General features: G+C 40.9%; 1 protein-coding gene across 4 annotated transcripts in view; it reads left to right on the top strand.

Moving 5' to 3' along the window:
• Positions 1–774: 774 nt before the first annotated feature.
• The window catches only part of LNX1 (ligand of numb-protein X 1), a 120,432-nt gene continuing 97,044 nt past the window's right edge, over positions 775–24,162 (top strand). For 2 of the 4 annotated variants that reach the window (XM_040065532.1, XM_040065528.1), the window contains exons 1-2: positions 828–939; positions 10,665–10,794. The gene's annotated coding sequence lies outside the window, so the exon portion shown is untranslated. The other 2 variants (XM_040065529.2, XM_040065531.1) reach the window with 2 other exon arrangements.

Genomic DNA, 24,162 nt, shown 5'->3' with positions numbered 1-24,162 from the left:
TTTATAGCCCTCATAAAATTACAGGAAGGTATATAGTAGCAAATATTGTAAAACTGTTTTTTCACTTTTGTTTCTAACTTTGCCTGGGCAGGGTTTGTCCTGTCTGGTACTTGCTCCCATGACACTGCTGCCTTTGTGTGTGCATCAGTAACTTAAAAGTTGGACACAGTGTCATGGACATTGGTTGAGACCAAAAAAGTAATATGATTGAAAAAGTATTAGTCAGATACAACAGATAATTTTCTTGTAATTTCTATTTTATATTTGCCCTGCCGTTCCTCAAATATTTCATTAGGTACTTTTGTTTGCGCATGGAGACATGAATTTCCCAAGCACGCATTTCCTTTGCTCTTACGGCAGTTTTAGTTGTTGGTGATCATGACAAATTGCAATCGAGCCTTTGTAGCAGTTTAGTGAAGATTCAGCAAGACAGGAATGTCAAGAGTGCACTAGCTTGTTTTTAGGAGCACTATCAATGCTTCCTTTATCCTGTGGGAACAGTTGTGCCTTTGTTTTGGTGGTGCTGTTTTTTGGAAGATGAGTGAATAAGAGACCATTGATACTTTCCCCCCCACAAAATCTCATGTGTGTCCCTTGCCTGGCATGTGTCTCTCTGAAGTGTAAAACTAGTGTGTCACTTTGTTTTTTACATATTTGAAGACCTAAAAATGGGGGAGAAGCAGTGAGTACCAACTCTGCAGGTACTACTGGATTATTTTATCCTGAGACTCATAAAATGAGGCTATTCCCTGGCAACACCTTGGAGCATCACTGCTGGGCTCCCAAGCCTCTAACGACCAGACACGTGTTGATGAAGGATGAGGTAATTTCCAGATGAAGGGTGGACAGTGCTGCAAGGGTAACGGTGGCAGGACAGCTGGTGGTGGGAATGGTCTCCTCACAGGTTGTTACCACAGTTGTGCTCCGTAGATGTCCGAGGTAGGTCCCACAGAGGGAAGGAGAAGGGAAGGTGGAGAAAAGCAGTGAGTTACTTACAGTCTGTTCTGTGTGTACATATTTTTTCCATTCAGTTCTCCCTTTTGTGGTAACAGAACAGGCTTTTGCATGACAGATAGCTTATTGTTTCTCTCCTGTAAGCTGATAATAAAATTCTGAGCAGAAACTCACAGTGTTCCTTTTGGAAAGGTTCTTTGCAAGAGGAACTCTGTCCGTGAGGGACCTAAGGTCGTCATGTAGATCAAAGGAGGGAAAAAGTGGTGGGGCTTAATATGTAGCATTCAAAAATGTATTTGTTGCTTGTACTAGATGCTCTTTAGTTTGGGATCCAGAAAACATAATTACTTCCAGATATTGCAAATATGAATACATAAAAATATAATTTTCTGGTGTTAAAATGTTAATTGAAATGAATGGAAAAAATACTGAAAATATATTCTTCCTGTAGAAAAAAATAAATTTAGGCTTATAGGCCATATGATTACATATTGAGAAGAAGCACAGCATCTTTAGAAACATCCACAATGAACTTTGTGTTTTGTAGACATTAAAAAACATAAGCAAGCCTAATTCAATTTTTTTCCAGTAGTTACTACAAAAATGTGTCTAAATGTAAGTATATAATATTTGTGGAAATAAAAATTAAATATACAAATTATTTCAGCTTAGATATTGATCAAGGTCTGGTCTATAGCCACAGCAGCAAGTGGGTGGCTAGTTCATCAGAGGCCCCAAAACACAGGGTCAGAGAAGGTACACTACATAAGGAATGGTTATTTAAAATCAGGAAATATGTCCTGTGGAAATTCCTTTCAGAATTCTCCATACCATAACATGAAACAAAAGTCTGGCTCTGGCTGTTTCAGTTTCAGCATAATATTTTTATGGATGTGGTATCACTTTAAAGCTCATCCTGTGGCTTTAATTCATGACATAAAAGCTGAATAATCTTTATGTATATTTGTGGATATTTTAGTAAGAACAAAATAACATTATGCTTAATAACAATTTATTCCTTTATTTGTTTTGCTTAAAGATATCACTAATCTTGAAAGCCAGGTTTGATTAACATTAAATTTGTTTGTGGTTCTCATGCATATCTGGTATCTTACAGAATCATGGAAGAAAGTACTGGTAGAATAACCAGGTGCAGACTTGCAGAGATAAACAAACCTAAAATTTCTACCTTAAGACTAAAAGAAAATGTGCTATACTCCTGGCCTACCATTCAAAAGACTTGGTGGCATTCCTATACATATGGAAAAAGCTTTAAAACCTGGCCTTGTAAGAAGACAAAAGAATACTAAAAAAAAAAAAAAAAAAAAAAAGCACCATCAGAAAAATGACAGCTTTTGAGCAGGCTGGTGTGAGGTGCTGAACAAATGCAGAACTGGGCCCTTAAGTATTTAGAGCTGGGTCATGTAAAGGGCTGCAGACAAGAAGCTACTTCTTTCCTCTCAGGAATCATGTGACAGTTTTCAAACCTTCCACAGTAGGTGAGATCCTGCCTGCATCAAAGTTAGTGGGGCTTTATACTGACTTACCTGGGACCAGGCTTACATTCTCATGATCTGATAAAAGCAATGCTGATATTAATTAAAAATCATGTTTTCAGTGATGTTCTGGGTCAGTGTTAGACCTTTGAGTGCTGCAATACCTTTTCTGTTTTCCTGTGAAGAACTATTACCTGATAAACCTTGTGATTCATTTTGTGGTATTTTTGTTGTTGCTTCTTTTTCTTTAATGATTCCCTTGTCAACTCCCCTAAATTTAAATGAAATAAAGATCTCCCTCGGTGACCAAATTCTAGTTAACGATTTAACTGTGTTTGGGGAAGGGAGGAGGATTTGCACTCAGCAAATGAGCTCAGGCTCACAAGCTCTTATTTTATTTCTTTTACTTGGAGCTTCATAACAATGCTGATTTATTTGCAATTGAATTACTTTAATAATAGGTTTTGAGTTACACTGAATATAGACAATCTTGACCCCCATCTCTGCAGCTGTAAAAGTAACAGCATGGGTGTGGTTGTCTGGTGGCTGGCCAGGATGATCCAGTTCAAGGGGGTGGATAAAATAACATTTACACTTACAATAACTGTTTAAAAATGTAATTTGAGTTCTGCCAAAGCCTTCCAGTTAATTTTGGGAACCCAGCTTGTTGAGGTTGCCAACACTCAACTCTTCTCACCCTAGTTTTCTGCAAATCATCTCCTTCTGCCAGATGCATTTTGCTGCAATACTGTCACTACAGAGCATGAGGTTCCACCAGCCTTGCTCTGTAAATGGTTATGGTGGGACGCTCCTTGCTGCCCAAGAGAGCAGCGACTGAGCCTGGCCCCTGAGACTCAGCATGGAGGGAGGACGCAATCCCAGGGGAAGTGTTCCACTTACAGACAACTCTGTTTGTGTCTGCTGCAGTAAAAGCTCCCAAGCCAAGTCGGGTCAGGCATTTGTTGGATCCTTGAGAAAACATGCGGTGGAGAACATGGAGGCCTGGAGGTTGGAACTTGTCCTTCTGAGTTGGAATTGCAGAAGCGTTCCCAGGCAGTGTGGGCAATGGGAGTCAGGCACCTTGTCTAACAACAGCACAGAATGAGGTCTTGAGCACTCTGCAGACTCACTTATAAAGGGGCAAGTGTTGTCTGAAATAGCCAGATCACTCCAGTTGGACTAAGTGCTCACTCTCCCAGTGTTCCTGCTAAGGCAGCGCTTGTCTGAGGACACAGGGTGATCCTGCACCACGGCTGGCACAGGCTGCCACACACAGAGCTTTGCTGTGTTTAGTCCTTGCAGCTCTAACCTGCCTCACCACTGTGCTGAGCAGTTGTGAAGTGCTGCAGCGCTCCCGAACAAAAAGTGGAAGGGAGCAGTTGTGGATAGGACTAGCAATCACTTCCAGTGTCACACTCTGAGCTGTGCTTACATGTGTAAATTGATGGATTATAGGGATTTTTAGACAAAGACCCCAAGCAGGATGGTGCTTGGGCTGCTGCTGCTGCAAAGAAAACTTTTTCGGAGAGCTTGAAGTCTAGATCACGTAGCTGATGATTTCTAATGTGGTGCCTACCCAGGTCTGCAGACAGTCTGTTTCTGAAAACATGGCCATACTTGGCTCTGGACACAGTTTCTGGAATAACATGTGGAGTTTTCTAAATCACTCTATTCAGGCATGGTGGTATTGCTCTCAGCAGAGCAAGAAGCCCTTAGTCAAATTAGTTTTAACTAATAATTATTTTTCTTTACTTCTGCTGAAGTAAAATGCCATGGTACTTCTTTTCAACAGTGCTCATAAACACACTTTCCTATGAAATAGAAAAGTGAGTAGACTACAATGTATCATACATGAGAGATAAAAATTACACTACTGATGAACCGCTTATAAAACAGCACTGAGCACAATGCAATAATCCTTTAGAATAAATCTGTTCACTTTCCATAATACACTGACCTTCAGAAAAAAAGTGGTGGCTTGCCTGAGGTCCTACAGACATGATGCCAGATGGTCATCAGGGTCTTTAGAACCATTATGTATAGACTTAATGAACATATAACTGTGCATTTAATTTTATTTTCAATTACAATTTCCTTACCAGGAAAATATTCTTAACAAGTTTAGGTTCAGCAAAAGCCATTGGATACTCCTTTATGAATTTCCTTTATAAGTTTTGAAACTTTGCATTTTCTATAGGAAACTGGGATGCTGGTTTTTGAAGAAAACTCATTATAAAAATCTTCAACACCTTTAAATAAGATGTGGATATTTCTTTTTCTCTCCACAAGATTTTATTAAACATTTCACCAAATTAAAGTTATTGAAACACTGAAATTTCCATTCAGTATCAGCACAGAATTTATAGAATCATGCAGCCAAAAATCTGGAAGACATTGACATAAACCGTACGCCAATCTTTAGCATTTGTAAGTCAGTTTAATCAGGAGGAAACAAGAGACTGTAGAATTGTTTAGACATTCAAATAAGTGAAAATTAATTGTGAGGAAATTTTTCTATCTCCATTGACTAAACAAATTCAATCAACAAGATGTGCTTAAGGTATCAATTGAAGCAAGCATTTGTGAATAGAAGGAGTATACTGTTTTAATTAGTAGATGGCAGTTTCAAACGCTGTTTTTGAATCCAGTCCAACATTTTCAGTGTACACAGACTGTTTCCAAAACACACTTTTAAATATTAAAGTTTCAGCTCTGGTTTTAAGTACTGCAGTTTGATGAGCTGTTCTGGTCTGGGGCTAGTAAACAAGTCTAGAACTTGCTGGATTTCTCCCAGCGGAAAAATCGTCATCCACTTACTTTTCATGTTGTCTGGATTTGTCAAGCCTGTCCTGCAATCTGTGTCTCTGGGATAACATGCAGTCATCTCATGGGAATATGGGAAGATTTTCAGTTGTAATAATAACATTTAAGTGAGCTTTTAGTGAAAAATCTTCCTTGTGGCTGTAAAAGAGGTCAGCTTCCTGAAGCTAAATTTTCACAACAATCTGCAAAGTTTTTGATATATCACTCCTGTTGAATTTTAGAAGGGATAGAGTACTTAGGTTTGTAAAGATGTTTGATTTACATCCAGAGCATGGGTCTGGTTTTTTGAGCTTCCCAACATACAGCAGATGTACAGGTAAGAGCAAACTAGTTTATGTGTGGATACAGGACAGGATAAAATAGCCAGGATTTGTGATTATGTTGCTCATGGATTTAACTGGTCAAAAAGACCTTTTCATCCATGCAACATTCTTCTGGTTGTTAAGAAGGTGTGTAGACATGAGAACAAAAAATTATTCCATGCTGTGCTTAGGCAGAAAAAGTTTGTGCAGTTCAGAGAGAGATGCTTTTTGTTTAGTTTTTGTTTGTAACCCCACCTTTATTAACACTATACTAGACAAACACTATTCTAGGCAAAATGTCTGTTGGTTTGAGAAGCTGTGTATTTCTCAAACCTTGCAGAGATTTTTGTTTCTAAGTAGTCTGAAGACCTTCTCAGGGACAGACGACACTATGGACAGACAGTGTGTGTAGTATGGCAGGCACGTGTTGTCTCTTTATCCAGAAACATATTTGGACAAAAGTTTAAGACACTTGCTGTCTGAGTTACCAGATGCCTTTTTCTAGGAAGGAGATGCTGGTCTCTTCTACTTTTCCTGACACCTTTAAAGATACTTGGACATTGCACAGTGTCTGTGTTCTTACTGTATTTACCGCAGGAAAGACCAGTTATTTATGGTCAAAGCTGGGCTCTTTGAAGCCAGGCTTGTTTATCCCCTGAAGATACGATGGTGAGTGTGTCACTCCACCAAAAAGTAGATGGGTTTTGAAACAAATACACAAAAAAGTCTAACCAGAAGGGCCCAGTGTCAGAAGTCTGGAGGTGGATACCACAGGGAGATGGAGAAGAAGGGAGGGGATTATCTAAGCCGCTAGGAAAGCTGAGAAACGGAGCTGAGTCACAAGTTTCTGACCAGGCTGACTCCAAATTTCAGAGGCATTCTTTCCCATCAGGGCAGCAGGTAGCAGGGCTCACCCTGTGAGCCATGCAAAGTCCCCCTGGTTGGATGGGGAGCCTTGCTGGCTGGAAGGGAGAAGACATTTCTGATTAATCTTTTTCTGACAAGATCACTACTGTGCAGATTTCTTGTAGCTATAACAAACTCCTTTCATCCCACAGAGGAGATGTAAGATCTGGTCTCTGGTGGGCTGAATTTCTTTCCTTGCTGTGCTGTGTAAAAAGTCAGAAGGACTTCCCTTTTGCACTGCAGTACTGCTAGCCTGGTTGTTACATGACACTTTTTAAGAGCTATTTAAAGTCTCAGCCGACTGAAGTGTGGGGCGGAAAGCCTGTTTTGTATTTTGTCACACAAAATATTATGTTTCTTCTTCACTAGATAAAAACATCTAAACTCTTGGGTTTAGTGTGGGCTGAGTCTAAAAGAGGAATTATTTAGGTTTCCAAATTTACAAAGTGTTCTTCCTGAGTGGTTAACGGTTCCCACATTTGTAAAAAGGAGGAAAGAGAAAACTGTGAAAGAGGTTTTGAAAATTGCCCTAGACACTAACGGTTCTTTTCTGACTTTTTTCCTAGGTCTAATTCTTATAAAGGTTTCTCACGTCCCAATATTGTGCTGCTCTCTCCTTAATGTCTGCTATGAAAATAAGTTCAAAATTGGGAACATTTGTATGGAGTTGGTCTGTTTTGCATTATAAAGCATTTTTGTATCATAAAGCTCTGGACCAGGTCTTTACTTCCATCATTAAACATAAAGGGACAGAAAGTCAGCTGGCCTACATTGGCTTAGTTCCATGGAATTTACTGCTCTGAACAAGTTAAAGATTTCACCCTTTACAATAAGATTCCTCCCTATGAGATTTATTTTCTTTTGGTTATGTAAATAATCCTTGAAATAGAAAAAAAAATTATATTGATTCAGCCTTGCCTAGCTCATGGAAGTAATCACATGTGTAGCAAACTGCAAAATTGCAGCTCTAGCTGCAACAATCCGGAAGTGGCAGAACAACACCATGCTGGAGGGTCTCTGCTTGGGATTTGCCCACATGGCTGGGGTAGCTGTAAACTAACTTAAACTAACTTAAACCTGTTTGGAGAACACGCAGGTAATTGAATCTTAGCTTAAGCCAGTGTGTGTGTAATGAAATATAGCCCTGTCCCCTGTGCAACCTCCCAGGAGCCCACAGGCAAGTTCCTGAGGCTAATCCACAGACACTGGCCCTGCCTGGCTCCTGGCCACCCTGGCAGAGGTGCTGCCACCAGGACTGAGTCAGTGACAACTGCAGCAATGGTGATACCCAGACCCTGGTGCAGCAGCAGCACTGCTCACATGGTCCCAAAACCAGGGCAGCCCACCCTAACCACCACTGCTAGGAAAGCCTACTGATTGACTGATTGATTGATTGAAGGGTTTATATCAACAAGCCATAAATTATTAGCTAAAATAACAGAAGGATCTGCCTTTCAAGCTGATGGCAACCACATTTGTCATCTTGTTAGGGCTGGAGCTCAATTTTTATTCTTGCTTTGCTGTTCTTTGAGCTGATAGACAGCCACCTTTTAGGATTAAGTGAAGACACCAAAAGCTGAGGACAGAAACCACAAAGTTCTAAATATCCAGCCTGGCATTTACTTGTACCATCAGGCTCCTCCTTCCTTCAGAAATCTCCTCCTAACTTTCCCATGCGGTTACCCAGACAGTAAACGAGTGCTCCTCTTTATAGGACACTTTCTTTGAGGGCCTGATAATTTTACTGGCTTCTTGGTCCTCCTTTACCTTTCTTTAAAGACTGTCGCAGCTGAGTTGCAGTAGCACGGAGAGTCCCAGCAGAGTGCTGTAGAGCTGCACTTTGCTGAGGCTCTCAGGTCTCTGCTGAGCAGTTGGAGGGTATGTAGGCATGGCATTCTGAAGTGGAGTGGACAGATTATTAATCTTCAAAAAAGAAAAGTAGAAAACTTGAGAAACCATTATTTGAGATGTCTGGCAAACTACTGTGAGGCTCTGTGAAAGGGATGAGGTGGTGGTTGCAGAGGTTGTTACTCCATAAGCTAAACTAAGCAGGCAGGAAGTTCCCATCAGTTGCTTTGTGGTAGAATAGACTGAGTTTCCACTTCATCCTGTCCTTTCTAGTAATGAAGGAAAATGTGCACCATTTAAAGTGGCGATCCAGGCCAAAAACAAGCAAAATCTGTGTAAGCAAGTGCTGGAGAAGTGCTGCCTCTCTTCAGCTTAATGCAAATCTTTTTCTATGCATGGGCTTAACCGCTGTCAGCAGGAACAGTACATCCTGCTGGATGGGAAAAAATACAGGACAAAAATATAGGACTCCAGCCTGGAGTCAGAAAAGGAAAACTAGTTTAGGAATAAACAGTAAACACCAGTCTCAATGACACAGTCATTCTGCTGCTTGCTATAGCATTTTTCTGGTGCTCATTGCAAGAAATTCATACTCAAAAGGAACTCTGCATAGGCTGGTAATTCTAGCCACCAGCCAAGATTTTCTGCTTTCCATATAAATGTGGTAATTCCCAAGATATGGAAGTTTTACTTTTCAAAACTATGCACTGAAAGCAGAACATCCTTGCTGCTCTTGGGGTCAGCGCAGTGTAGCAGGAGGATGAAACCCATGGACCTCAGGGAAAAAGTCCTCAGTAAGGGCTGGGCCAGGCCAGGAGTTCGTACTGGGGAAGGGGATGTTTGAGTGACACCAGAGGAGGCAGGGGCTTATATCTGATTCCACCTCACCATTACTGTACTTACCATCTCTCTCTGGTGCCTGTGGTGGTGTCTTTTTCTGTTGTACTTGGAGTGTGGGCTAGCTCCTCCACTCACTCTACATAAAGCAGCATTACTGCATTTTTCTCATTTTCCATGTCATTTTTTACTTCCTCCCCTGTAATGAGGAAGATGGGAAAATCTTTTTTCTTTTGAAATAGAACATTTGAAAAAGAAAGGTCTACCTAAAAAAACCCCCACATATATTTTTCCTTCTTGGACTCTAATTTATCTGAAAGCAGCTTAAGCTCCCTTTCTCCTTCAGAGCCCAGGTCCTGTTCTCCAGCATGCTGAAGCACCTCTGGTGCAATGATTTCACAATGATTTGTAACGGTATTTGCTTTCTGCTAGCCCACCAAATGCAGAAACTAGTAGAATTAAGAAAGCCAAAAGAATGAGGTCAGGGCAGCAGTCATGAGAATGCCTGAGAACACAGCCTCTGGCTGCTGCCTTATGTACCAGGCAATGCTCAGGCAACTCTTCTTTGATATTGCACTCCTGAGATTAGCAGATGCCATGTAAATCTCTGGAAACCACCACACCACATTGTACATGGTTGTGTTTAGCACTCAAGTGCTGCTTACCTTGTTTCTGAAGTATTTTTAAATTATTACATTGTTTTTTTGCATTTCGTTGCTGTGCTTGTTTTTGAAAACCAACCAAATGTGGAATCTGTTTACAGCTGACAGAAGGAGTTAAATGAAAAAACTGTGTTTTCTTCCTTCAATTACCAAGCTCTTTCAGATGAAGCAATATCATCGTAAATGATCGTTAAGTACATAACCAAGTAAGATATTTTAAATGAAAAACTTGATAAAAAAGTCTCAAGAGTCAGCTCTTTAGTTTTCCTTTCAAGTAATCCTGGAGAGTTAACCACTAAAGTCTTCTATTTCGAGGTAAATTTCCTGGAGAACAAGGCACAAGTGCAAGCTCGAGAACTGTCACTTCTCTCACATATGCATGTGCAAACACGGGATGCACAGAGAGCTTGCAGTCAAAACAAGACTGTTGTGACACTAGGTTATGCCAACACTGATGGAACTTTTCAGTTCTGATTCCTATGTGAAATCTTCCCCGGTTTTGGGAACTAGCTAAATTGCTTACTTATTTAAGGGACTTCAGCAAAGAACTCACAGTGGCTACATTAATTAATATAATTTACTGCCTTTTTCTGCAGAACAAAGGGATTCAGTAGATTTTTATTTTAGTCTAATCTCTTTTAAAAGTCTGATCAAATAGTTTGGGAATGTTGAGTTCCACATACAAATGTTGCTTATGACCAATTAGAAATACACAATGCTGTCTCTGTTCTTATTTTGGGTGAACTCTGTATTAAGCCAAAAAGTTGTAGGTCTATGACTATCCTGGTGCCAGCACTAATTAATTTGTAACTTTCTCATATTCTCCATGATCACAGAAACATAGACAAAGCTTATGAAATAGATTACGAAATACTTTCACCAGCACTGGGATGAGAAGCACTCTGATGAAGATGCAGCTTCAGGGTCCTTTCTTTAACTTGGCTCCTTTTCCTTCTCCACACCAGGGTAAGTTCTACTGCTAAGAACATTGTTTGTAACTATGCCTACACCAGGACTAATTACTGCACAAGAGCTCTCCATAGCGGTCCATATAGCCAGGTACTTATATTCAGAAATGGGCAGTGATAAAAACCAGTGGAAGAGATTAAAGAAATTGTGCAGTGCCTGAAGACACCTTCAAGAACCTCTACAGGTCTGGAAATCCTGAGCCATAATTTGAATATAAGCTACTATGTCTAAAATATATGGAAGAATAATGCTCTGTAGCTCTGATCAGTTTAGGTTTTGATTAACATATACTTTGGACCTTTAGCAGAGGTTGAAAATGTATTTCCTTTTGTTGGTTTCAAGCCTGCTGTTTGATAATCTGATTGATTGCTACCAATTTCCTCTGTATCAAGGAAAAAGGAATAATTATCCCCTGTTTATTTTCCTTGTGTCTTTCATGATTTAATAGATCTTCATTGCATGTCCTGTGCTGTCTTGATCCCTTGCAGTTCTACTGTTGCCTTCAGGGAAAAAAAAAAATCTCTAAATATATCCGGAGATGAATGCAGTGAGAAAACATTTTCTTCTTTTAATCATTTCTGATATTTCATACAGTGTCCCCAAAGCAACATGTTGACATTTTCCCAGTGATACTGACATCTGTTTTTTGCATGGTAATGGCTATTTTAGTCTACTACAGGTAAAGTTAGTGTAATTTTTCCATAGTACATTGATTTTAATGTACCAATCCAGTTGTAACATGAAAATGTTACATATCAAACTCTTATGCCTATGCTAGTTCTGAAAAAAGAAAAGTATAAGGCACAATAAAGCATGGCTTTGTTTTCCTGGTTTTAATTGTCAATATGTCATAACTGATTATCCATTTTGAGTCAGCTATTACAGTGTACTGTATGTGTGCCCTAGCTTATCTGCTAGAAGATATATACAATATGTTGTTCAGAAACACATAAATATGTCACATATTTCATTTTGCTGTAGTATTATTAGAAGTGTGTAAACATTTATAGGACTTCCATGCCTATTCTTGTTTTTATTTCTGATCTTTTTTCCCTATAATTTTTTGGTGATTTTTTGCCAACAGTTTAATAAATGGATTTGAAAAGTTCATGATCTACAGTAGATAGCTATTTGCAGGCTGTTGCAACTTCATGAGCAAAGATAGGATTTAAATATGTGTTGTGTTAATTATGCAAACTATGCAATCAAGCTACACGTTGGCTCTTAACTTGAGGACTGGCTCAAGCACAATAGATTCCTAATTGTAAAAAATATGTTGCTAATTGAATTGTTTAATGCAACTGTTAACCACAAAAGAAACATGGAGTTTAAATTCTGTCCTGACAAGTTGTGCACCTGAGAGAAATGCTGCCTTTAGAATGGGAATGTTTGCGTGTTTTTAAAAAGGAATCTCTTAGGAGATGGTTATGTTGCTGAACCATGCTTCCCCTCAAAGGTAAATGCATGGGTTTGGGTGGAGGTGGGAAAAGATCAGTTTGTAGCTATGAGCAAAATTAAATTGCTTTCTCTCCAGCTTTCCTCCGCCTTGCTCATTCTGTTATCATTTCTCTCAATGGTTTGAGCCCTAAATATAGAGGGATTAGGATAACTATACACAGGGTCTGCTTATGTGTAGTTCCGCCTAGACAAAAGAGTCACTGATCTGAGGACTGAAATAGCTGTCACTGAGGCTGTGCGTTGCACACTTCATTGCTGGCAGGTTGAGCTCTGTGTACCACTAACCCTGCATGTGCAATAAGTCACCAGGCTTTGTTTCAAAAATTATTGAAATGACCTTGCAAGTAGCCAATTAATTCTATTTTAATACTTGCTAATGGCCAGACAACAAGCACAGTGCAAACTAAAGCTAAATCTTCAAATGCTGTTTTGCCAATAATTAGACTCAGGGCCCGCAAGCAGTGACCTGCTATTACAGTTTTGCCTGAAAGCCCTGACATTTTTCCCCTGACAAAAGTGGTATTGAATGCAGGGCTGTCATGAGGGAGCTGCAGTTGCATTCATTGACAGTGTGCCTGAGGGTAAGAGACTTGCATATACAAGGTGTAGAAAATACTTAATTTACTTGTTAAATCAGTTCCCTTTGCTGTTTCCCATTAGCAAAAGTCTTTGCCAGCTGTGACTGTAGATCTTGCTAAAGCTTCATGGAAACTTCCTTTTTTGCTCCTGTTTTTGCAAGTTAGATCTTAGTTCTTTGTGTTGCAGAAATTTTGAGTAGAGATTTCTGAATGAGAGGAGAAAGGAGCTACTCTCTCCTGGGCTGCCTGGGTAAGCAGAGCTGATCTCGGCCACTCAGGTGGCAGCAATGTGCTCCTCTTTTAGGTGTCCAGACAACCCAGTGGTGCTTTGCCTGTCAGTGCTTTGCCTGAAAGTAACAAGTAAAGCATTTTATATCTGCCTTTGGAAGGAGACGTGTGCCTGTGGTTCTGGTTTGACACGGTTCTATTTGTAACACATAGTTTTCTAAAAGGCTTTGTTTGTGGACAGGTAAAGTACTTTCCATGTACCAAGTTTCTTGTTTGTAGCAGAAGAATCTCTTTCTTTTTCTATTCTTTGTCTTACTGTATGCTTGCAATTTTTGCTTGCACGTTGTAGTTGTTTATGGTCAATACAGGCATACTACCGGTTTAATTACGTGTATAATCTGAGTGCCTAGACTGTGAAGAGCTTTCATGAAATTATGATGCTATCTTAACAGAAAAATGAAAGATCCATAAATTCTCAAATGGCACATAATTTCTAGTCTTTTTTCACTCTACATTTATGTCACTGCTTGATTTGTAAAGTTACAAAAATGTAATCAAAAATTTGGTTCTTATCTTTCATACTTACAGGCCAAATTTTTTTGAGCAAAGCCAAGCCCTCTAAAATGGATTACATGGCAAATTTACTCAGACATTGTTGCTAGGTTATTGGACAAGAGTCCTCATTTTTAAGACCTTTTCATTGTTCCACTATGGACAGACACATCTGGGTGCAGGATACCCTTTTTTATCCTCTAGAACCAGATGATCTGGAAGGAAGTCTGAAAAGCAAAAAATTGTGCAGGTGAGAACATTTTGCATCTGAGTGTCTTAGTCTGGTTCAACAGTCATTGTTTCAAATATACTCAAGAATAAAGATTCCCTCATCTTCATATGGCTTAGCTCATTGTAGAGATAAGAGTTGTCTTTTAAGGTTCAATTTAGCCATGAATCCAAGTTATCCCATATGGTGTTTGCAAGGTTGGAATCACCATTCTTTCATGGCTTCACCCATGGTTTGTGCTTCAGCAGAGTAATGCATCACCGCTGTGTCCTCATCTGCTTAGTATCAGTTAAATAATTGTGTGGACTATGGAAAAGCTTGTTATGATTTTTTTTTTCTCCCTAAGAGATCTGATTAGAGAAAAAAAAAAAAAAAAAATACAAGGAGTAGCATCACCCCAAAAGCAATGTACTGTCCCTGTGATTGTTTATTAACAACTGCAATGTAGGTCATGTAGAATTTAGGGCTGCTTCCTTCCTAAAAGGTGGTAGGATCAAAAGCCCAAGTGAGGTGGATTTAAACCAGTGAACACAGTGAGGACAGCATACAGGAGGAGCAAGAAAACTGATAACATCACAGACACGTGAGGGGACGACTAACTCTGCTGCAACAGGTGGCTATAGAGGTGTTTATTTCAGAAGGGACAGGCAAAGAAGGAGAGGTGGTGGGGCAGCCCTATATGTTAGGGAGAGTTTTGATTGTCTAGAGCTTAATGATGGTGATGGATAGGATTGAGTGTTTATGGGTAAGAATCTGGGGGAATGCCAACAAGGCAGGTATCCTGGTGGGAGTCTGTTACAGACTACCCAGCCAGGACAGACAGGCAGCTGAAATATTTCATAAGCAGCTGGGAGAAAGCTCACATTCTCTGGCCCTTGGGGGGACTTCAGCTTACCAGATGTCTGCTGGAAATACAGCACAGCAGAGGACACAGCCTAGGAGGGTCCTGCAGCGTGTGGCTGACAGCTCCCTGACACAGCTGGTGAAGGAGCCAGGTCCACCACTGAACCTGGTGTTTGTGAATAGAGAAAAACTGGTGGTGTTTGGAGGCCTCTTGGGCACAGTGGTCACAAAATGATAGTTTTGATTCACAGAGAAGTAAGAAGGAACTCAGCCAGACTGCCATCTTGGACTTCTAAAGGGCAGACTTTGGCCTGTTTAGGAAATTGTTTGAGAGAAGAGGGCATAAAGTGTCCCCCTCAGTCAGTTCACAGATGATACAAGGTTGAGCAGGAGCACAGATCTGCTGGAGGGAAAGAAGGCTCTGCAGAGGGAACTGGACAGGCTGGATCAATGAAGACAATTATACGAGGTTCAATATGGTGGAGCGCTGCCTCCTGCCCCTGGGTCACAACCACCCAGGCAGTGCTACAAGGTGGGAGCAAAGTGGCTGGAAAACTGCCCAGCTGAGAAGGACCTGGGGGTGCTGATTGACAGCAGCTGAAGATGAGCCAGCTCTGCCCAGTAATTTGCTTGTGCTGCTCCATTCCTTCTGAGCAGAGCTGCTCCTCTTGGGTGAAGTGACCATGTGGCTACAAATGAGCAGGAGATAAAGGAGGCTGTGCAGGAGAAGTAGTGACAATAAATAAATGTAAAGGGTGCTTCAGAAGAGGGAGGAGGGTATATCAAGGAAGAGGAGAAATGGGTACGTCCCAAGAGGAGAAGGAGGAGGCAGGGTGGGACGACCACGTCCTGAGGAGAGCCCCAGATGTCCAAGGTAGCCATCTTACATAGCACATCGGCTGGTTTTCCCCTCTGCAGCTGTGAGGTCATTCCAGAAATGGTCCTAGTAGGTTCCAGAGGAAGTTAGACAGATGTGCTCTGCCCTTGAGATGAGCATCATGACATGATGGAAAGACCACAAGGAAGAGAGCAGAAACCAGCAAACATGGCAGATTCCTCAGGGCTCCTGTTGTTGATAGATCTAGCTAAAGCATGAGGGAATACAGTGTTATTCCAGGAACCTTAATGATTTTAGCAGTTGGCTTGCAAGGAACCTGGAAATTTTTTTATTTTTCTTCACTGTAATAACAGGTTTCCTGGGGTGTATATGAATACATCATATTCACTTTGCTATAATGTCTTTGGTTTGACTTGATCTCTTTCTGTTTTCATACCAGCGTGGTCTTTTACATAATTACAAATAGAACTCTTTTCCATAACAATTAGGAGATTTTTAGTGTAACTTGTGTGTAATTTTATACAAGTGCTTGAAAGCAGACTACTAAGTCTGCTCCATTTCCTCTAAAAGGTTTCTTGCTTTGCCTTGGTTTCCAATGTGGTTGAGAGAGGTGGGGGAAAATGCATGTCAATATGTTTATGTTCCATATACACATGATTCTGTGTAAAATGTGGTTTTCTGCGTACATGATAATAGAAAATGGGTAAAATAATGCATATTTGGAGTGTGGGCATAATTTCTGTTCTCATTCATATTATTTGGTGACAGGTAGTATGTGTTTACAGTAGACACATTTAAGTATCTGCTATAACATACAGGCCCAGCCTCTACTTGGTGTTGCGTCCAGACAGGTGTTTTCTAGGCAACTCTTACAAGGATTCCGAGATTAGCTCTGAAATCTAGGGATATTCAAGGAAATTCACAATGATAAGTCACTCTTACTGCTATTATTTTCAGGTCCCAAATAAACCTCAGTAGAATGTTCCTTAAACATCAAGAAACAAGGTTTTTTAGGTGTTTTTTTTTTTTTTTTTTTTTTTTTTTTTTTTTTTTTTTTTACCAAGCACTGGCACAGGTTACCCAGAGATGTGGATCTCCAACCTTGGAGATACTCAAAAGGCATCTGTACATGACCATGGACAGCTAGCTCCAGGTGGCTCTGCTTGAGCAGGAGGGTTCCAGACACCTCTTTCAAACTCAAGGATTTTATGGTTCTGTGATTCTGCTCCACATTGGAGCTGTTTTGTACCTGCTCATGTTTAGAAGTACTTAAAAAAACTCCCCCTTCATATTAAGCCCATCTATCTTTCCCTTCAGAAGAAGTAACTAAAGGAACTAAATTTTTTTCTAGGAAGATATGAAGTCTCAAGATACTTAAGTCTGGTGTATCTTCTGTGCTTCTTCTGCCTAGATCTGATTTGCTCAGGACTAATGGCAGGCCTTCTAATAAGAGGATTTTTCATGTGGAATTTCCTGCTGCTTTCTCTCTATCAGAGACGTGCCAGGCAATTCCTAGGGCTTGGTGCAATCTTTTTTCTACTAACTTCTTATCTAACTTAGCGAAGCATGCCCTGTATTTGACCTAGCTCAGCCATTCCCTTGGATGGCTCACACAGTTGAGTTGTCTGAAATGGAAAGGAATGAAAAGCACCCAGCTGACATGGGCACTGAACAGTGAGAAGGGAAGAGTTCCACTGTGTCAGGAAAACAATCCATCTAGTGCTTTTCATCTTGATCTGCAAACAATTTGCATGGTCAGATTGCCCATGCTTTCTCCTCAGAACCTGTGATCCTCATACACTTATCCCAACTGTTTCAGTGCAATTTTCCCCTTTGAGTTCTAGATATAAGTTTGAATTACGAAGCAACAAGTAATGTCCTAGTACAAAGGAATTTTCTTGATGTGCTAAGAACCAGTTTCCCTCTCATCCCAGCAACAGGAGGCAACAAGGGATCTGTGTAGGAGAAAGCAGGGCTCCAATACCGTCCCATGCACTGGAAGCCAAGTATCTTACGGGAGCTCTGGCAGCGGTCTGTGCCTCTCAGGTCCAGGTCTTTTGCTCCTGGAACTGTCACTCTTGCTTCCTTCTTGTTCTTCTGCTCTGCTGAATTCCCTCTGGCTTGAAAATGCCTCAGCACTGGGGCTTCTGCCATGCAGTACGTGCATGACAGGGCAGATCCCTCTTTCCATACATGTACATTGCATCTTGAGGTGTAAATCAGCATGAGCAGTGCTGTCCCATTGCAGACTGAGCAAAACATCTGCCTTCCCCAGGCAGAAGAAAAAGTAAAAAATGATAGTCAGTTTTTGCCGTAGAGCAGTCTTGTGCAGCCTGTAATTTGCAGTCCATGGCTGATTCATAACACATAGGAAGATGAAAGGAGACATGATGGCTACAAAACACCCTACCTTCTGGTCAGAGCAATGGGAACATAGCTTTTCTCACTGGCAGTGCCCAAGAGAAGGTGTGAAACTTATAACAGTATATATATACACACACACACACATATGTATGTATGTATGTATGTATGTATGTATGTATGTATGTATGTATATATGAGGATAGTGACTTCTCTTCCCCCATAGTGATAGATTACTCTTTGATTTCAAAATGGCTGGAAAACGCTGCTTTCAAGCATTCAGCCTGCTAGCAGGAGTTGATCCTCTAGAAAATAGTTGATGTCAAGCACAAATAAGTTTTGAAAACATACTGGCTAAAAGTTGATCGTGACCAGTGAATATTGTTAATCAAGACTAGCTGATGTATGTTTTTAAATACTGTTTAGTTAAAACAGACTTACTACTGTTCTTGAACATGGCAAAGCCCAAGACAGGTGTTTGTTACAGAGTAGCCATTCCTGGCTACCATCAGAGGGGCTGCTTTCGGCAATGCGTGCAGAAATCACATTGCTTCTCTGTGGTATCTCGGCAGCTTATTTTTGAATAAGAGCACAATTCTTCTAGCAGGTCTTTGCTTGCAGTTACAAGGCTGGGGATGACAGTGAGAGTTGGGCCTGGAAAGGGCTCTTTCTCCTGGGGATGTTCTGAAGCTGAAAAAATGCAAGGCTAAACCCAGGTCAGATGGTACTGAAAGGGATTCTGGTTTCCGGGGTTTTTTTTCTGACCAAACCCCAAAATATTGCTGGTTTTTGGGAAACGAAGAGAATTTTGAGTGTCACCTTTACTGAATGGTGGAGCACTCAAAGAATCAGTCCACTTCTCCTGTCACTACCTTGCCCAAGGCAGAGGCCGTCAGAAGGATCTCAACCTCTCCTTTTGAAGTAGTTCCACTTTGGATAAACAATTAACATTTACTAGCAGAGGGACTGGTGCTCAGGAAGTCTAACTTTCCAAAAGAAGACCCGCCAGGCTACTGATTCATGCACACACGTGTGCTCTCTCTCAATGAATAGTTAATGTTTTATTAAAGGTGGAACATTTCCAAGGGGATGATTAAATCTTCTCCCTGGATCCAATACTTGGCTTTCAGCTAATATGCTTTTTGTTGCATTAAAAATGTCATTGCTTTTACACAACTCTTTCTTCTTCTTCTCATCTAAATACCCTTCTTTGTTTCAGTTGATTTTTGTTTTGCTGCTTGCTCAGACCCTGCCCTCTACTTTGCTCCTTGACCCTGAGAGAAGGAGATCTATGCCTCCATTATATTTGAGATTAGCTGAGTCTGTGGAAAGGCCAAAGGTAGTTTTTCCTCTGAACCAGGCTGAGGAGGGCTAAAGCTTTCCCATCTCCACAGTGTCTCCCAAGGCATTCAGAGCCTATTGTCCATCACCTGCTCCACGTGCCCTTGACGAGCCTGTAGGTGCCTGGCACTTCTCAGCGGCCTGTTTCAGACATTTGCAGACGTGCAAGGGTGCATTCAGTTCTCTTCAGACTCATTTTCACCACCTTCTGCCTCTCTCAGGGTGATTCTGAAGGAGGAAATACAAACTACAAGTGGTAACCAGCATGTGCAAGCAGTGGGGTCATGCTGTTTTGCTTTGCACCCAGAGAAACCCAGGGTGAAATCCTGAAGTGAGGACATATACATCACCTTTACTGTGTGGAATACAGCCCCATCCTGAGCCTGAATCTGAACCTAACTAGGGTTCACACGAAAAACCTCTCTGTTTCAGTACTGTGATGTGTTACTTGGGCTGTGATGTTTCAGCTCAGGATTTTGTGCTGAGGTTGTAGCTACATTTCTCTGCCCGCATTGTGACATTAATATGCATGTTGTTGCACAACATGTCCTGTTCTTGCAGGGTGGAGGTGGATGGAGAAAGTGAAAGTAAGGCTGAAACAGCTGAAGGAGATGAGGTTGTTGTGTTTGCACTGGCTGTTGGCCTGGCTGGTTGGATCCATCACAGCCCAGAGGAGAATTAGTGGCCATTTCAGTGGCTAAATGGCACTTACAAGGCTGGTAACAAATCAAATTGCAGATGCAGCCATGAACATTATGCTTTCCTTGGTTCCTCTATCTTTTGGCCAACATGTCTTTTCTAGTCCCTGTCTCCGTCCCTAAAGATGTCTCTTGTCTGCTATACCTCCAAGGGGTGATAGAAGACCTGGATAAAACAATTGTAGAAACTCCCATGGTAACTGGCTCCTTAGCTAACCAAGCCCCATCTGTTGCAAACCACAGCAATTGCATTGATATCCCAGAACCATTAAATCATTCCATATGGGAAGTTTTGCCATGTACCTAGCCTTGTCCACAACAAAGCCTAGTAAAGGAGTTGTGATGTTAGGAATAAACAACACAAATCAAGACAACAGTTAACATATTGAGAGAACATGTCTGCAGTCTGCTAGTTGTAAATTATAAATTACAGTTGCCCACTGTGCAGTTGTGGGAGAGGAACGTGAGTGACACCAGTTCTTATGCTCAAATTTCAACACCTGCTTTGATTCAACTTGGTAAAAAGGGTTTTCATTATATCTACTATTCTTCATGTAGAGCAAGTTGATTTTGTGATTCAAAATGTGCATGGCTTTGCAAATTGACCTCAACTCTAGATTTCTGGGTTTTTTTCGGGGACAATCCTTGTGCCCTTGAGATATTTTCTCAGTTTCATTGTTGTGTCTATCCCCAGCATCAGCTTCACATCTTGGCTGTCTGAATAAACTCCCTCTTACAGGAAAACCTGTAACACCTTATCCCAGTTTCCACTATTGCATATGGTTTTGCCTTATCCCAAATAGCATTTGAGCTAACTCGGGCAATGCAGAATGCATTTGGTTTATGCTATTAAGCCAGTTTAGGCTAAGTTTTGCCATGGTAGGAAGAGAAAATTAATGATGTAATTACACTGAGATTTAGTGGAAGGTCAGAGGGCAAGATCTCACAGGAAATGCAGTAAGAAGGAAAAGTAATTCCACTTTTAAAAACCATAGCCTGTGTTCCCCCCTAAACTTGTCAGCTGCTGTTTGCCTTCTGTTTTGCCAATGTTTTTATTAGTTACTTTGTATAGGTGCCAAAGACACCAAAGAACTCGGGACTTTTTATTGTAAGTGTGGATAAAGACTGGCCCAGGTGTGGTGGTTGTTCCGAGATTATGCTGTAAGAAAAGCCAAGCAATGCCACCTTGGCATAGGGAAATTACAGCACAGTAGACCCCAGCCGGGGAAAGAGATATCTGAGCTGCATCATCCTCGTTGGAGAGGTGATGTTCACTCTGAGAAGCATGGACAGTGACCAAACTGGAACAAGCTCTGATGATTTTCTCTTGTAAACCTCTGCTCTATCGCCTTGCTGGCCCTCATTTGGTCTGTGCAAAACACAGCCCACCTGCAGGTTTTGCACATCTGGTCCCTACCGCCGCTTGGCTGACTTGGGCGTGTGTTGGGAGCAGGGACGCACAGGCTGTGTCCCACTGCTAGCCTCACAGCATGCCTCAGTGTGTGATGCAGCTGGAAGTTTGGACACTGAGTTGAAATGCAGGTCCCTTTCGAGTGGTGGGGTTGGGCTGTTTAACCTGTGACTCCCAACAGATTTAACTCATGAAGTATCTCTGCCTCCACCAGAACTCTGCTGCCTTTTTTGTGTCTTTACAGAGGTCTTGTCCTCTCTTTCCATAATAATACCGTCTCCTTGTGGATCCTAACAGATCCAAGCAAACTGAAATGAATATGCTACCAGCAGGGGATCAAATCTCCATTTTTCATTAGAGACTTAGAAAATGGATTTTCTAAAAAACCCCCAAACAACAACATCTAATGGGGAAAACATCCTGGGAAGTTGGTGTTTTTCAAGCATAGGTCAAAGTCAAGCCTTCCCTTTCAATAATTGAAATGCAATTAGTAAGATGCAACTGTGACTCATTTGGGCTCTCCTCTGAAGCTCGGTGTGCCTGGGGCTTGGAAATGAGGCTGCTCTACTTGCAGGAGTACAGTGGATGCATAATTTGCAATTGCTTTCAGGATACTTTCTAGTCTTTTATTAAATTACAGGCTTTTCGAGTAGTACATATTTTAGGATTTTTCTGCAGAAAGATGAAAAAAATATTCTTAATTTTCTTTCTACTCTTACATGTTCTTTTCTTGTTTTCCAGATCTGGGCAGGTGTTTGCATTTTCTTTCCTGTTGTAACTGTCGCACTTTAACTCTTATTTTTAAAAAAGCTATATTTTTATGAGCTTGTGGAACACATTCCACAAGTACTTTCCTTTTCCTTCTGGACATGTAGTAACCTGGTTTTAAAATATTATCTTCAGCATGTCAAGGTATTCTGAAGAGGATTTTAGCTATGTTTTATGACAGCAGTGAACGGGTAAATCAAAACACTGGGTTTGAAGCACAACAGACACCACTTAGAGGAGAAGACTGTCACTTTATAGACTTTCTTCTCTGAAGAATGGTAACTACACAGATGTTTCATCAACTGTATTTTCCCTGTCAGATGAAGGAAATTTTGGTCACCACTCTGTTTCTTATTCTGCGTGGGTTTACTTCTGTAGAGAGCAGGGCCCATCCATGCCCCACACTCACTGCAGCCCAGGCAGCTCTCGCAGATACAAAGGACAAAAGACATCACTGCCTGAGCACTTGTGCTCCAGCTCACCAAAGCTGCAGAGCAGAAGGGAGAGCACCATGGCAAATCCTGTCCTTCCTCTCTCTACAAGGTTTATGTAAAACAAATTCCTGCTCTTTTTATAAAAGCTTTTTCATTGGGAGGTTTCAGGTTTGTGTATTTTTTCTCTCTGATATCTCATCTAGAACAATTTGAAGTGCCATGGACTTCAGAGTCAACAATACTTCATCAATGGTTGCCCATGCACCTATATTTTCATGAATGCAACTTGCAGCAGTGGAGATAGTTCTGCATTTCTAGATGCAGAGAGCAGCAGGGAGCAAAGATCTGGCCCTGGTTCAACCAAGACACAGCTGAAGTTCAACCAGCTGGAAGAGAAAAAGGATGACAGGATTACTGCAGAGCCTCTCCCACGGGAAGGTTTCTTCTCTGTTGAAGTAACGTGGGCCAGCAGTCCTGTGAGTAGCTCCAGGACCAAGTCCAGAGTGTGAAACCTCTTTTGTCAATTGCAGCCATGCTGACTGCAATATAGGTTGGAAAAGACCTACGGGGAATCTTTTCTTATTTAAAACAGGTTGTCCCACACATCAGACTAGAACAAGTCTTCCCATGATCTGAGAGAGAGAGAGGGGTAAAAAAAAACGAAACCAGAAAGCTGGTTATAGGAATTGCTATCCAGATAAGAGTGTCTGCTAAGATATTATTATGACTGGCAAATGAGCCAAGAAGCTGCCACTTAATGGTAACGCTTTGGGTTAGAAACTTGGAGGGTGTGGAGAGGGACTATTTTGAACAGGATTTTGGCAACGCTAATGATAATCTGACAGAAATATTTAATATCCACTCAATTCACCTCTAGTTGATATTGAACTAATATTCTGTGAAGCGACAGAAAGAGAGTGGTGGAAAGCAGATGAAACAAACGTGAAAACCTAACATTTCACAGTGTAAAGCAAAGATATTGTGTACCATTTTAAAATAAAAAAACACCCTTTCCATTGAAAAAGAGCAAAAATAATTTTGTGTGTGTGTTTTAATACGAGAGCCACAATGGTTTCTAAAATGATGTTTCAATTAGCTACGATTTATTTTCTGCTGTTACGCACTTTCCTTTTCCACAATTGTTTTGCTGTGACCTACAATTGCATTCTAATATTTTGGCACAGTTTTTGAGTCTCTAACAACAGACACTGTGAGGCCACGCAGCATATTCTTGTTGGTCTCTGAGATCGTTTCTGAATGACTGATTTTGGCCTTGAGAATGTTATTTGTGAGATGAATTTAAGGAGTGCAATTCTCATTTGGAAGACCTCTCTTACCTTTTAAGGAAGACCTTTATAGTCAGTTTCCCCCTTGTTTCCTGACAATTTTTTTCTTAGAGAAGATAAACTGGGGTGCTGCCCACAACCCTCTCCTCTGAACTCCCATGAAGGAGCAGGAACAGGCAGTGCAGTTCCAGCTGGCCAGTAAATGAAGTGCGACAAAAAGATTTACCTTTCTATTTTAAAACAGAACAAAGATTTAAACTGCTGTACATAGAGAGATTACAGACATTGAAACAAATTAAAATGGCATATATCTTGTGTAGCAGATGAAAAAGATGAATAC

The sequence above is a fragment of the Hirundo rustica genome, chromosome 5, assembly GCF_015227805.2.
Source record: "Hirundo rustica isolate bHirRus1 chromosome 5, bHirRus1.pri.v3, whole genome shotgun sequence".
NCBI lineage: Eukaryota > Metazoa > Chordata > Aves > Passeriformes > Hirundinidae > Hirundo > Hirundo rustica.
The sequence above is the reverse complement of the archived record's forward strand: the minus strand, read 5'-3'. Positions and strand labels throughout refer to the sequence as shown.